This window comes from Myotis nattereri (genome assembly GCF_964212035.1).
Source record: "Myotis nattereri genome assembly, chromosome: X".
In the NCBI taxonomy this organism is placed as follows: Eukaryota; Metazoa; Chordata; class Mammalia; order Chiroptera; family Vespertilionidae; genus Myotis; species Myotis nattereri.
The window spans coordinates 120,360,886-120,376,011 of record NC_138078.1 but is presented as its reverse complement, the minus strand read 5'-3'; positions in this window follow the sequence as shown (position 1 = coordinate 120,376,011).

Below are 15,126 nucleotides of genomic sequence, written 5' to 3'. Positions count from 1 at the left end.
CACCCTGTTACTTCCAGGTCTGTAGTACACAAACGTCAGGATTAGCCCCCTGTAGAACTTTGAAATTGGCAAAGTATGCTTTGTAGCCCTTACCTCACAATCGCAGGGTGTACATTAATTCATTCTTAAGTGTGCACAAATGATAAAGTTGAATAATTGCCCCTTCCTAAAGAAAACCTTGTTTTCCAAAAAAAAAAAAAAAGAAAAGACCTTTAGACCTTTGGTGGTGAGATACCAGGGAGCAAGTAAGCAGTTGAGGTGGGTGGTTTGGAGCAGATCTACCAGTGTCCATTCCCAGGACATCAAATGGAGGCTTGCTCACATTCTAAGCCTCTGATCATCCTCCCTGGATCAGTATGTAACTTTCCCCATAGGTGGGAATTCAGCACACATTGGGAGTTTGGATTGGGAAAAGGAACTTGCCTAGTTCCTTGAACCTATTCAAAACCTCAGAAGAATTATACTATGGGTTCTAGAGGAGGTCATGATCTCTTCAAATCTGACCCTAAAATTCCTCACCTCCCAATATTGTTTAATTCTAAGCTAACACTGTTCAATAAAGATATATACACAGCGGGTTTTTTTATACTTGTTTACAACAAATTTTAGAAAGCAACACTTATATTCTTACATTAGGAAGCTTATTTACCCAGCAACTTAATGGGGAAAAAATGAATCCTATTTCCTTTAATCCTTACAGAATGAAACACTCTGAGTGCTATATAGACTAATTTATATTAAGTTCTTTGGGATGTAGCAGTACAAAGTCTCACTCTGATTTCCGTTTGATGAGATTCTGTTAGTTGCTTATACTAATTTCTCATAGTGTTCTTAAAATTTGCATTTCAAAAGTGCTTTACATTTGAATTTATCAAAACTTGATTGTTGCTTTCTGTTGAAACCACTCTCTGCCTTCAAACTCTCCATCCCTAACCCTCAATCAAACTGTACACTTTAAACACGGGAAAGAGGCCTGTACTGAGTCCTTGGTTTTAGGATAAAAGTCCTTTGATAAGATCTAATTTTGTTTCCCAATCATTGGGTATTCCAAAGTGTATTGTCAAGGCTAGTGGCAGGGCTGTACATGTTAGCAAGCGATAAGTTGATTGTTTTAACTGTTCATCAAAAAAAAAGAAAAAAAGAGAAGAAAAGAGCAAAGGGCCAAGGACTGAAATTTAGAGAAGCCTCTGAGTTAGAAAAACAGAAAGAATATGAGGCAAACACGACAAAAAAGATTCTTGTGGAAATGACATTGAATCTGGGGTGTCCTGTGTCGAAAAGATTCAGACAGAAATACACTATCAGAAAAATTTTATAAACCTTTCAGAGAGAAACAAATAGTGGGAAATATTGTGACACTGGACTGTTAGTTCGCTTTCTAAAAACACATATACTGTTCTTTCACTTACAAAACCAAAGTTCTACATGATTTAAAAGGAAAAAAAAATAGTTGTCAATTAACTGTGACATACTTAAAGACAAAGAGTGGTTTTGAGATTTAACTTTCCTACTCACTGTCAGAGCTATCTCAATGAATTAAATATCTATTTATCATGCAAAAGTCATCACAAACTCTCAATGAATTAAATATCTATTTATAATACAAACGTAGCTTGTTGCTGAAAATGCTCCACATGGTATGTTTTTTCAACCTGGTTGCCATGGGAATCAGTCCCTTTACCCTGGCTGGCCTCTAATCATCAGCCCAGCATTAGGTAATTTCTGGGAAATGGAATGTCAATTAGGGTGGAATGGACCTTTGAGAGGAGAATTTGTTTCTGGGACTCTAGGAACAAAGGCCAAAGATCTTTTCCTCAGTTAGAAAAAAAAATTGTTAATTCCACCTGCTCCTTAAGCTCACACAACTTTGGCCCCAACTTCTCAGAGCTACAGATTGTCTAGGTGGCATGGCCCAATCCACAATCCATTACAGAATCTCATTTACAGCAGAGCTGACAGAGAGGCACACAGCTTTTTTCTGTACACCTCTAGGGATGGGAGTTCATCACTTTATGAGACAACCTGAGAATTTCTAATTGTTTGATTGATCCCATATTTGTTTGTTTGTATTCCTTTTATACTCACTGGCTCTAGTTTTGATTCAAGCTGCAACCTAGATGAAATCTACTTCTTACACAGTATAGTCTTACATTATTTGGAAAATATGAGTTGTCCTCCCTGAGTTCAGAATATCTCACTCAATGGTTCTTCCAGAATTGGGCTAAAATTCACTTGCAAATCTATCTTTATGTAGTTAACTTTTAATTATCCAGGTTTCAGAGAAAGCAGAGTTCATTCTTACCCAACTCCTGCCAGATTCAAGCAGTACAGTTCTTTCATATATTTTATATATCTGTTATTATATAGAACTAGAGGCCCAGTGCATAAAATTTGTGCACTTGGGGTGGGGCAGGGGGCCCTGTCCTTCAGCCCAGCCTGTGTCATCTCACAGTCCAGGGGCCCTCGGGCTCCTTAGCATGAGCCCAGCTTCTGGCTGAGCTTCACTCCCCCTGTGGGAGTATACTGACCACGAGGGGGCAGCTCCTGTGTTTAGCATCTGCTCCCTGGTGGTCAGTGCACTTCATAGTGACCAGTCATTCTGCCATAGAGCCAAATGTAAGAGGGTGCAGGCCAGGCTGAGGGACCTCACTGGTGCACGATCGAGGCCAGGGAGGGTGCGGGAGTTTGGCCAACCAGGGAGGGACCATGGGAGGGCTCCAGTTCGTGTCCAGCCTGTCTTGCTCAGTCCTGATCTGCCAAATCCCAGCAGCAAGCTAACCTACCAGTCAGGGCATCTGCCCCCTGGTGGTCAGTGCACATCACAGCAAGCAGTTGAGTGGCCTTAGCATATCATTAGCATATTACACTTTCATTGGTTGAAAGGACAACTGGACACTTAGCATAGGATAATCTATATAATAAAAGCCTAAGTGACCATTACAGCAGAACGACCAGAATAACTAGTCACTGTGATGCTCACTGACTACCACGGGGCAGATGCTCAACGCAGGAGCTGCCCCCTAGTGGTCAGTGCACAGGGGGAATGCCACTCAGCCAGAAGCTGGGCTCACAGCTAGTGAGCGAAACAGTGGTGGCAGGAGCTTCTCCCGCCTCCACGTAGCACCAAGGAGAGGCGAGCCAAGTGATAAGGAGCGGTGAGCAGGCAGGCGGTAAGGAGCAAGGGGTCCCGGACTGCAAGAGGGCACAGGCCAGGCTTAGGGACCCCCTCACAATGCATGAATTTCATGTACTGGGCCTCTAGTTATATAGAATATGAAACAAAGATAAATGATGGTGGTGAAAAATAAAGCAGAGCAAGGAATACAACAGTATGAGTTTTGTGGGGAGATTGTTGCAATTTAAAAAGGGAGACTTGAGAATATCTCACTGAGAAGATAACATTGACTTATGATGATGAAGGACATGAAGGAACAAGCCAGGCAAATATATAGGCAAAGTGGGTTCTGATAAGAGAGAAAAGCAAATGCAACAGCTGTGAAACAGGAGAATACCTGGTTGCTTTGAGTAACTGTGACTAGACTACTACTGGAGAAGTGTAAGCTATGGAGAGAGTAAAAGGGGTTACAGTCAGAGAGGTAATGGGAGTCAGGCCAACCAAGTCATTCATAAGTCTTTGTAAGGATTTTGACTTATACTCTGAATGAAATAGGAAGCCTCTGGAGTGACATGATTAGATTAACATTTAAATAGGGCCATCCAGTCTTCTGTGTAAATAATAGACTAAGCAGTATGAGTGGAAGCAGAGAGATCTTTTAGGAGCTATTGCAATAATTAGGCAAAAGTGGGTGACTTAGGTCATCACAGTAGCAGAGAGGTGATAAGAAATGGTTAGATTGAGGAGATCCAAAATGGCTGCATCTTGTCTGCTACCATTGCAAACAGTGGACGGCAGGCTGCAAGATAGTGTGTGAGTGAGAGAACGAAAGGAGAGTTTGTGGACATGTGGGGAGTGTGTGTATTTGTGAATGAGGGATAGTTATATTCCACAGGACTGTTGGGGACTGGTGGACTGGGCTCCCCTGGCCGGGCAGCCTCTACTGCTGCTGAAATCTCTCCCTGAGTGGCTGGCTCTGCTGCAGAGACAGCACCATCTTAAAAGGGAGAGCAGCTGTGATCAGAGCCTTACCTTCAACCAGGGAGACCTCAGATACTTCCCAGGACCCTACAACCACAATGTCCAGGGACCAGCTTCCTTAGCTGCAAACCCACGAACACCAGGACTCTAGCCTTCCCGACCGTGGGCACCTAAAAAGTCTGTCCAGGTAGACAAAATGGCAGCGGAATAGACGAGTGTGTCCTGAGCCTTGTCCCAGAGCAGATAGAATGAGCAACTAAATAGAATAACATCCACCCCGAACTGGTGAAGTAGACACAGCTGATGAGACAATTCACAGCAGGGAAGGGCAGAGGACACCTGGAGAATGGTAAAATCAGGGATCTGGGCTGGAGAGAACTGAGAGACCTCCAAGCCCAGAGGGTCAGAGGGAAACCGCACGGCACTGACGCTGCATCCCTTGGGTCATACACAGTGTCTGACTGTGAAAAGGAGGTCCATAGGACTGCTGGTGGCAGAGGATTCTAGATCTGGGTCCATAATCATGAAAGACAGAGCCCAGAGGGGACATTCTGGATAGCTGCCCAGACTGTGCGGTGCCGGGAGGAGAGGGGCTTACAGAGGCGCAGCTCTTTCCCCGCTTTTTGGTCTTTGCTTTTCTTCCTTGAACCTAGTTCATAGGACCTTTTGGATACAGACACTCACCTGTGGCTGAGGTGCAGGAGGAGGTGTGGACTTGTGGAGTCTGGAGAGAGACTGGGGTGAGGAGAGGGCCTGGGAGAGGTGGCTGCGAGTCTGGCGCTGAGTCATACCTGAAGTGTGGGACCTAGGCAGCCATTTTCTCCAATACAGCCACACCCAGACTACATCCTGAGTGGTACAAAGGATTAAAAAAAATCTGAATAGTCCCTGAGAGTCCACAGGGACTGGCCTAAAGAAAGGCCTTCAGTCCCAGCAACAGGAAATTGAGCAATCACAGACAGTACAGAAGAGTGGGATCTTAAAACAAAGGAACGACACTTCACTTTTGCATTTTTATTTTTATTTTATTTCATTTTAATATTATTTTTCTTATCTCTTTTTTCTTTTTATCTTTATTTTCCTTTTTTCATTTATTTTCTATTTCTTTTTGCATTATTTTTATCATTCCAATTTATTTTCTTTTTTATCCTATTTTTAATCAATTTTTTAAATTTTTATTATTATTATTATTATTTTCTTCTCTTTCTTATCTACTCATCCTCTTTCTACTTCCTCTATACTGAACTGAGGTCCTCCCCATATTCATCCAATTCCTTAACCTTACTTTCTGTATATAAGATTCTGTCCCCACCTTCTTTACTGGGAATTTGGTGTTTGTATGTTTTGGTTTACCTATTTATTCTCTGGTGTTTTCTCCCAATATATATATATAATTTTTTTTCTTATTTCTTCTTTTTTTTTCTTTTTCTTTTCTCTCATACCATTTTTTTTCTCTCTTCAATATCATTTGTGCTCTTTTCTTTCCCCCTAATTCTCTTTTCTCTGGTGGTCACTTATATTGGGGTTATCAGTGTCATGACTACATTCGTGTTTTGTTCCCTTTGTGTCATGTCTTGTCGAGGTGAATTTTACCCTGTTTGGCCAATGTGCTAGAGAGTGAGCCACATAACCAGACACCTGAAGAGGAAATTCCATCCACAAACAGGTCAATAACACTCCAGACCCAACTACAGAGGCGGGAAGAAGGTGGCAGTGAGGGAGAGAGTGTGAGTGAGTGAGGGAGTAAAAGAGGAGTGTGTGGTTGTCTGGGGTGTCTGTGTGTGTGTGTGAATGAGGCACAGTTAGATCTCGCAGGACCTTCGGGGGCAGGCTAACCGGGCTCGCCTAACTAGCCAGTCTCTGCTACCATTGCAAACAGTCCCAGAGTGGCCAGCTCTTCCTCAGAGGTCTTACCTTTTTGAAGGGTAGAGCTGCTGTGACTGGGAGCCCAGCCTCACCTCCACCCAGGGTGCCCTTAGATAACAACTGGGACTCTAAATCCACCCTGCCAGGGACCTGCTACCTTGGCTGCAGTCCCACAGTCACTGAGACTCCAGTCACCCTGGGCACAGGCTCCTGTAAATTCCAAAGTGTGATCCCCTCTGACTGACCCAATGTTTTAACCCAGGGTACTGAGACCAAACTAGCAGCAGACACGTGAGCACCCGCTCCCGTCTGAGGAGCAGCAGCCCCAAGAGCAATCCACCCCAGGCCAAAGAGCAGCAGCTGTATGAGAATCCGGCCCCCCTGTCTGAGGAGCAGCAGCCATGCGCATAGCCAAACCCCATCCGAGAAGCAGCAACTGTGCAAGCTTCCCACCTCAGTCCAAGGAGCAACCCACCCCCACCCAAGCAGCAGCAGCTGCACAAGCAGCTTACCCATGACCAAGGAGCAGCAGCCCCTCTCAACCTGCTCCCATCTGAGGAGCAGCAGCTGCACAAGCAACCCATCGCTGTCCGAGGAGCAGCAGTCCCATTGAGCAGCCCACCCCCATCTGAGGAGCAGTAGCTGTGTGAGCAGCCCACCCTCATTCGAGGAGCAACAGCTGAGCACCCCCATCAGAGGAGCAGCAGCCTAATGAGCAGCCCATCCCCATCCGAGGAGCAGTAGCTGCATGAGCTGCCTCCCCCCACAAGGCAGAGGAGCCACCACTGCTGCAAACAGTGCCCACCAGAAGAGCCGCCACCAACTGAGGAACAGCCACTGCTATGACTACCCAAGGAGCAGCCCCTGTACAACTCGACACCTAGATCTTTTGGTAAGAACAAAAATGGGTAGACAAAGAAACCCCCAAAGGAAAAGAAAGGAGGAATCGCCAGAAAAACAGCTCAATGGAGTCATGCAATATGTCAGAAAACAATTCAGAATAAGAGTCATACAGTTCATAAACCAGATGTGAAAAAATCAACAACTTGCCGAAACCGGTTTGGCTCAGTGGATAGAGCGTCGGTCTGTGGACTGAAAGGTCCCAGGTTCGATTCCGGTCAAGGGCATGTACCTGGGTTGCGGGCACATCCCCAGTAGGAGATGTGCAGGAGGCAGCTGATCGATGTTTCTCTCTCATCGATGTTTCTAACTCTATCTCTCTCCTTTCCTCTCTGTAAAAAAATCAATAAAATATATTTAAAAAAAAAAGAAAAAATCAACAACTTATGTAAGAATCAAGAAGAAATAAAGAGTGATATAGCTACGATAAAAAAACACCATGGAAAGTTTCAACAGTAGACTAGGAGAAGCGGAGGACTGAATTAGAGAATTAGAAGACAGGGAAGCAAAACACACCCAAACTGAACTGCAATTGGAGAAAAAAAATTAAAAGACAGGAGGAGAGGAGCTTTGGGACAAGATGAAACAAAGCAACATATTAATAATAGGGATGCCAGAATGACAGGAAGAGAAACAAAGGTTAGAAAACCTTTTTGAAGAAATAATGTCAGAAAACTTCCCTGATTTGGAGAAGAAAAACATCACACAAGCACAGAGAGTCCCAAACATGATGAACCCGAAAAGACCCACACCAAGACACATCATAATTATGATGCCAAATGTTAACGACAGAGAATCTTAAAGTCTACATGGGACAGAAAGGTACGTACAAGGGATCTCCCATCAGATTATCAAAAAAATTTCTCAACAGAAACACATCAGGCCAGAAAAGAATGGAAGGAAATTTACAAAGTGGTTCAAAGCAAGGGACTGAATCCAATAATACTCTATCCAGCAAGGCAATCATTCAAAATTGAAGGGGAAATAAGGAGCTTCACAGACAAACACACACACACACACACACACACACACACACACACACACACACGGAGTTTATCACTACCAAGCCAGCAATGCAAGAAGTGCTAAAGGAACTGGTGTAGAAAGAAGAAATAAGAAGGAATACAGGCATAAAAAGTAAAAATGGCTACAAACAAGTACCTATCAATAATAACTTCATACATAAATGGAGTAATGGTCCAATCAAAAGACATTGAGTGGCTGAATGGATTAAAAAACATGATCCATATATATGCTGTCTACAAGAGACAGACCTCAGAACAAGGGACTCACACAGACTGAAAGTGAAGGGATGAAAAAATACCTTTCAGGCAAATGGAAATGAGAAAAAAGCTGGGGCAGGAATACTTATATCTGAAAAAAATAGACTTCAAAATGAAGGCCATAACAGGAGATAAGAAAGGCCACTTCATAATACTAAAGGGATCGATACAACAAGATGATATAACCCTGATAAACATATATGCACCCAATTCAGGAGGATCCAAATACATTAAAAAAAAAACTCCTGGAGGATATAAAGGGAGAGATCAACAACAATACAATCAAAGTAGGGGACTTTAAAACCCCACTGACATCACTGGATAAATCCTCTAGACAAAAAAAAAAAAAAAAAAAAAAATCAGCAAAGAAACAGCAATCCTAAATGACTCACTAGATCAGATGGACTTAATTGACATCTTCAGAACATTTCACCCCAAAGCCACAGAATATACGTTCTTTGCAAGTGAACATGGGACATGTTCAAAGATAGATCACATATTGCATCATAGACAAAGTTTCTCCAAATTCAAGAAGATTGAAATCATATCAAGCATCTTCTCAGACCACGATGTCATAATATTAGAAATAAACTACAATAAAAACCATAAAAAAATTTAAACACTTCGAAAGAAATCAAAGAAGAAATGAAAAACATCCTGGAAATGAATGACAATGAAAACACAACAATCCAAAATCTATGGGACACAATAAAAGCAGTCCTGGGAGGGAAGTTTATAGCTCTACAGGCCTACCTCAAAAAAACAAGAAAAAAAATTGTAGTAAATCATCTAACTCTACAACTTAAAGAATTACAAAGAGAGAAATAAGAAAAACCCAGAGTGAGCAGAAGGAAGGAGATAATAAAGATCAGAGCAGAAATAAATGACATAGAGACCAAAAAAAAAAAAATACAAAAGATCAATGAAACCAAGAGGTGGTTCTTTGAAAGGATAAACAGATTGATGAAACTCTAGCCAGGCTCACCAAGGAGCAAAGAGAGAGGACCCAAATAAACAAAATCAGAAATGAAAGAGGCGAAATAACAACAGACCCCACAGAAATGCAACGAATTGTTAAAAAAATACTATGACCAACTCTATTCCAACAAACTAGACAACCTGGAGGAAATGGACATATTTCTAGAGAAATACAATCTTCCAAAACTCAATCAGGAAGAATCTAAAAATTTCAATAGGCTGATAACTATGGAAGAAATTAAAGCAGTCATCAAAAAGCTTCCAGCAAACAAAAGCCCAGGGCCAGATGGCTTCACAGAGGAGTTTTACCAAACGTTCAAAGAAGAACTAAAATTTATTCTTCTCAGACTATTCCAAAAAATTCAAGAGGAAGGAACATTTCCAAGCTCGTTCTATGAAGCCAGCATTATCCTCCTAATACCAACACCAGAAAAAGATAACACAATGAAAGAGAATTACAGGCCAATATCCCTCATGAACATAGATGCCAAAATCCTCAACAAAATTCTAGCAAATCAGATCCTGCATTACATCAGAAAGATCATACTCCATGACCAAGTAGGATTTATCCTGGGGATGCAAGGATGGTACAATATCTGCAAACCAATAAATGTGATACATCACATAAACAAATTGAGAGATAAAAATCACATAGTCATATCAATTGATGCAGAAAAAGCATTTGACGAAATCCAACACCCTTTCTTGATAAAAACTCTCAACAAGGTGGAAATAGAAGAATCATACATCAACATAATAAAAGCCATATATGACAAACCCACAGCAAACATCATACTCAATGGACAAAAACTAAAACAATTTCCCCTAAGAGCAGGAACAAGACAGGAATGTCCACTCTCACCACTCCTGTTCAATGTAATACTGGAAGTACTAGCCATTGCAATCAGACAAGAAAAAATAGAAATAAAAGGTACCCAAATTGGAAAAGAAGAAGTAAAATTGTCCTTATTCACAGATGACGTGGTACTGTACATATCAATCCCTAAAGACTCCATCAAAAAAATATTAGACTTAATAAATTAATTTGACAATGTAGCAGGATACAAAATTAATGCCAAGAAATCTATGGCATTTCTATACACCAATAGTGAACTTACAGAAAGGGAGACTAAAAAAACAACCCCATTTATCATAACACATGCAAAAAAAATTAAGATACCTAGGAATAAACTTAACTAAGGAGATAAAAGACCTCTACTCCAAAAACTACAGGACACAGAAAAAAGAGATAGAGGAAGACATAAACAGATCGAAAAACATACCATGTTCATGGACTGGTAGAATCAACATCATTAAAATATCCATACTACCCAAAGCAATCTGTAGGTTCAATGCACTCCCCATTGACCTAGAACGAGGTCGCCAAAAATTCATCTGGAATAAAAAACAAAAAAAAATAGCTGCAGCAATCCTGAGAAAGAAAAACAAATTGGAGGGAATCTCAATTCCAGATATCAAGCTGTATTACAAAGCCACTATTCTCAAAACTGCTTGGTACTGGCACAAGAACAGACATATAGACCAATGGGATAGAAGAGAGAGCCCAGAAATTGACCCAAACCACTATGCTCAATTAATATTTGACAAATGATGCAAGAACATACAATGGAATCAAGACAGTCTCTTCAATAAATGGTGTTGGGAAAATTGGATAGATACATGCAAAAAAATGAAACTATACCACCAACTTACACCATACTCAAAATGGATAAAGGACTTAAACATAAGATGGAAAACCATAAAAATACTAGAGGAATCCAAAGGCAGCAAAATCTCAGACATGCCGAAGCAATTTCTTCACTGATACTGCTCCTAGGACAATGGAAACTAAAGAGAAAATAAACAAATGGGATTACATCAAAATAAAAAGCTTTTGCACAACAAAAGAAATCATCAACAAAACAACAAGAAAGCCCACTGCATGGGAGAACATAATTGCCAATGTTGTCACCGATAAGGGTTTAATCTCCAACATTTACAGGGAATTCATACAACTTAACAAAAGGAAGATAAACAATCCAATAAAAAAATGGGCAATGGACCTAAATAGATCCTTTTCAAAAGAAGACATCAGGAAGGCCAAGAGACATATGAAAACATGTCACTAGTCATCTGAGAGATGCTGCCGGGGTCCAACCCCAGCAGGTCCAGGGGTTCCCAAAGGCATAGACGGAGTCGGTGAAGAAGGAAGGACATGGAGACAGTGTTCAGTTGATCAGCAGCCTAGCCAGGATCTCCAGCCAAGTTCTGGTCTGGATCTCCAGAGAGGTTCTGGTTAGGATCTCCAGCCAGGTTCTGTGTCCATGTTCTCTTGCTAGTTTCTCCAGGTTCTCCAGCCAGGTTCTGTCCAGGTTCTCCAGTCATGTTCAGTCACCAGGTTCTAGTCAGGTTCTCTTGCCAAGTTCTACCCAGGTTCTGTAGCCAGGTTCTGTCTCTAGGTTCTTCAGCCAGGTTCTCTCACTAGGTTCTGTTGCCAGTTTCTGTCCAGGATCTTTTCCAGGGGTCCCCAAATGTGTGGACGGAGTCGGCGAAGAAGGAATGACACGGAGGCAGCCTTCGGGTGATCATCATAGCCAGGTTCCTCTAGCCAGGATCTCCAGCCAAGTTCTATCTAGGATCTCCAGCGAAGTTCTGGTTAGGATCTCCAGCCAGGTTCTGTGTCCATGTTCTCTTGCTAGGTTCTCCAGGTTCTCCAGCCAAATTCTGTAGCCATGTTCCCTCGCTAGGTTCTCCAGCCAGGTTCTGTCCAGGTTCTCCAGCCAGGTTCAGTCACCAGGTTCTAGTCAGGTTCTCTTGCCAATTTTTGTAGTCAGGTTCAGTCCAGGATCTTTTGCCATGTTCTCTCCAGCGAAGTTCCTCTGTCTCCAGGTTCTGTGTAGGTTCTGTCTTCCAAGTTCTGTGTGTAGGTTCTGTCTTCTAAGTTCTGTCTTCTCACATCTGTATTTATACCAGTTGATTCCAATCCTATCAATCTCTATTCCAAAGGTTAGGGCGTTTCTTATCTCCATTCCAGGGAGTAAAGATTATGTAGCTTAAGCATGATTGTTCATAGTTAAAGTGATTAATTACCCGCCTGGCACTTTTATTCCCTCCCTAACTTCAGGGGAAAATCCCTACCTGGGGAAACAACCTTTCTCAGAGACCTTGGTTAAAACACATAGTGCCAAGAAGGTGAGCAAACATATTAAGAACAGTATGCCATATATGCCAGGTCCCTTGAAACAGCAAGCAGTATGCCATATATGCCAGGTCCCTTGAAACAGCAAGCATGGACTGGCTCCCGGCAAGATGCAAATTAATATGACAATGAGGTACCATCTCACACCTGTCAGAATGGCTATCATCAACAAATCAAAAAATGACAAATGACAAATGCTGGCGAGGATGCAGAGAAAAAGGAACCCTCGTGCACTGCTGGTGGAAGGCAGACTGGTGCAGCCACTGTGGAGAACAGTATGGAGTTTCCTCAAAAAACTAAAAATGGAACTCCCATTTGACCCAGTGGTCCCACCTCTAGGAATATATGCCAAAGAAACTAGAAACACCAATCAGAAAGGATATATGCACCTCTACCTACAGTGGCACAATTTACCATAGCTAAGATTTGGAAACAGCCTAAGTGCCCATCAGCAGATGAGTGGATTAAAAACCATGGTACATTTACACAGTGGAATACTACGCTGCAGTAAAAAAGAAGGAATTCTTACCATTTGCAACTGCATGGATGGAACAGGAGAGCGTTATACTAAGTGAAATAAGCCAGTCAAAGAAAGGTAAATATCACATGATCTCACTCATTTATGGAATATAATGAACAACATAAACTGATGAACAAAAACAGATCCAGAGACAGAGAAGCATTGATCAGACAGTCAAACCTCAGAGGGAAGGTAGGGGAGGGTGGTGGTGAGGGGGAGAGATCAACCAAAGGACTTGTATGCATGCATATAAGCCTAACCAATGATCACAGACAACAGGGGAGTGAGGGCATGAGTGGGGTTTGGGGAGACAATGGGGTGATAAGGACACATATGTTATACCTTAATCCAGCGGTTCTCAACCTGTGGGTCGTGAACAATGAGAATACATCCTGCATATCAGATATTTACATTACAATTCATAACAGTAGCAAAATTATAGTTATGAAGTAGCAACAGTTTGTCAATAATTTTATGGTTGGGGGTCACCACTACATGAGGAACTGTATTAAAGGGTCGCGGCATTAGGAAGGTTGATAACCACTGCCTTAATCAATAAAGAAAAAAAAACAATTAAAAAGAAATGGTTAGATTATTAACAAAATATGAGAAAAGAGCCAACAGGATTTGTTGACAGATTGGATGTGGGGTGTGTTTGGTAAACATTTTCATAGAAGAAAGAACTGTTTCAAATATTGCCTTAGTGATTCCCTCCTGAGTTATTTTAATCTCGTCCTCAAGGAAAAGTTTTCCATTGCCTCACAACCCAAGTCACCATTTCTGGACAGTTTGTCAATGAGTTTGTCATTGTCCATCCAGAAACATGTAAGCAAAATGCAGGCCTATATGTCAGAAGTGATATGACCAACACAGAGTACAGAGGACAGTAAAATAATAATTTTCTGGGATCTCAACTCACCATTTCTCTTAATATCATCTAAAATTACACTAGCCTTTGGGTAGCCAAATCACACTGTTGGCTCATAGGAAACTTGTGGTCAACCAAAACTCATAGCTGTTTTGCACACAAGCTCTTGCCAGTTCAATCCTTTCTTCTCCTGATGTGTTATTTTAAAATTTATCTAAGACTTGGTTTGACATTTATTTCATTGTATAGGCTCCAGGTTAAAGAAATAATGTATTAGCACTTAGTGAGCCCCATTCCATAGGCCACATATATAGGCACTACTTCAATTACTCCAAGCAACAATCCTTTATGGCCTCATGTTATTGTTATTACCATTTACACATGAAAAAAACAGAGGCTCAGAGAGGTTAGATAACATGCCCAATGACACCTAGCTCAGAGACAAGGGTAGAGTTGGTATTAGAATCCAATTTTGCCTGACTCAAAAGCCAAATTCTCCCATATTGAACCTTGGATAGCACAGTATCTGGAAATGGGAGGTATGCAATAAATATTGACTAAATTGACCACCTTTGTACCCTACTTTTTATTTTATTTTGTGGTACTTACACTCATATTAACTTAGTAATTTTTAGGCTCTATTCTAGAGTTTTACATATTAAGCATCTTCATCATTACAATAAGTCTATGAGGTAAGTATTATCGTTATTCATATTTCTTACAAAGAAGGAAACAGAGCCCTATAGAGATTTAGGTGAAATAGTCAACAAGTTTTAGAGACAATATTTGTACCCAAGCAGTCTGGCTCCAAAGAATTTGGATCTATAACCACTAAGCCATGCTGTCTCAGGCTATTCTGAGATCTTGATGTTGCACTCTTTTAGAGAAAGCAGTTCCTCAAAAGTCTAACTTGCTGTCCACTGCCCAATGCTAAATATGTGGCCTTCCTGTTGAAATCCAGTTCTGCCTCTCCCTTCTTTTTCATTCCTCTTCTTTGTCAATGGGTCAGTTTAAGGAGGAAGTTTTTCTTCAAGAAGGAAAACTTGTTCATGTCCTCACACTTATTCTTGATCTTTCCCCTTCCCTCCCAGAACTCCAAGACACTCAATTCTGCTGTAGACCAATTTTTTCAACTTTCCCCTTAAAAGGGAGTTAAGATAATGAAACTAGAAGCCTGGTGCATGAAATTTGTGTACAGGGGCACTACTCAGCCCAGCCTGCACCCTTTCCCAATCCGGGGCCCTGAGGGGTGTTTGACTGCCGGTTTATAGGCCTAAAATGGCAGTCAGACATCTCTCTTGCAATCCGGGACACTGCATGCACCAGTGACCATACTTTTCATACAGATAAAAGGCATCTTGCTGTTGTATGGGCAGCTACATTTTTTTGCCCTGATTATAAAAAGTAGTACATAAC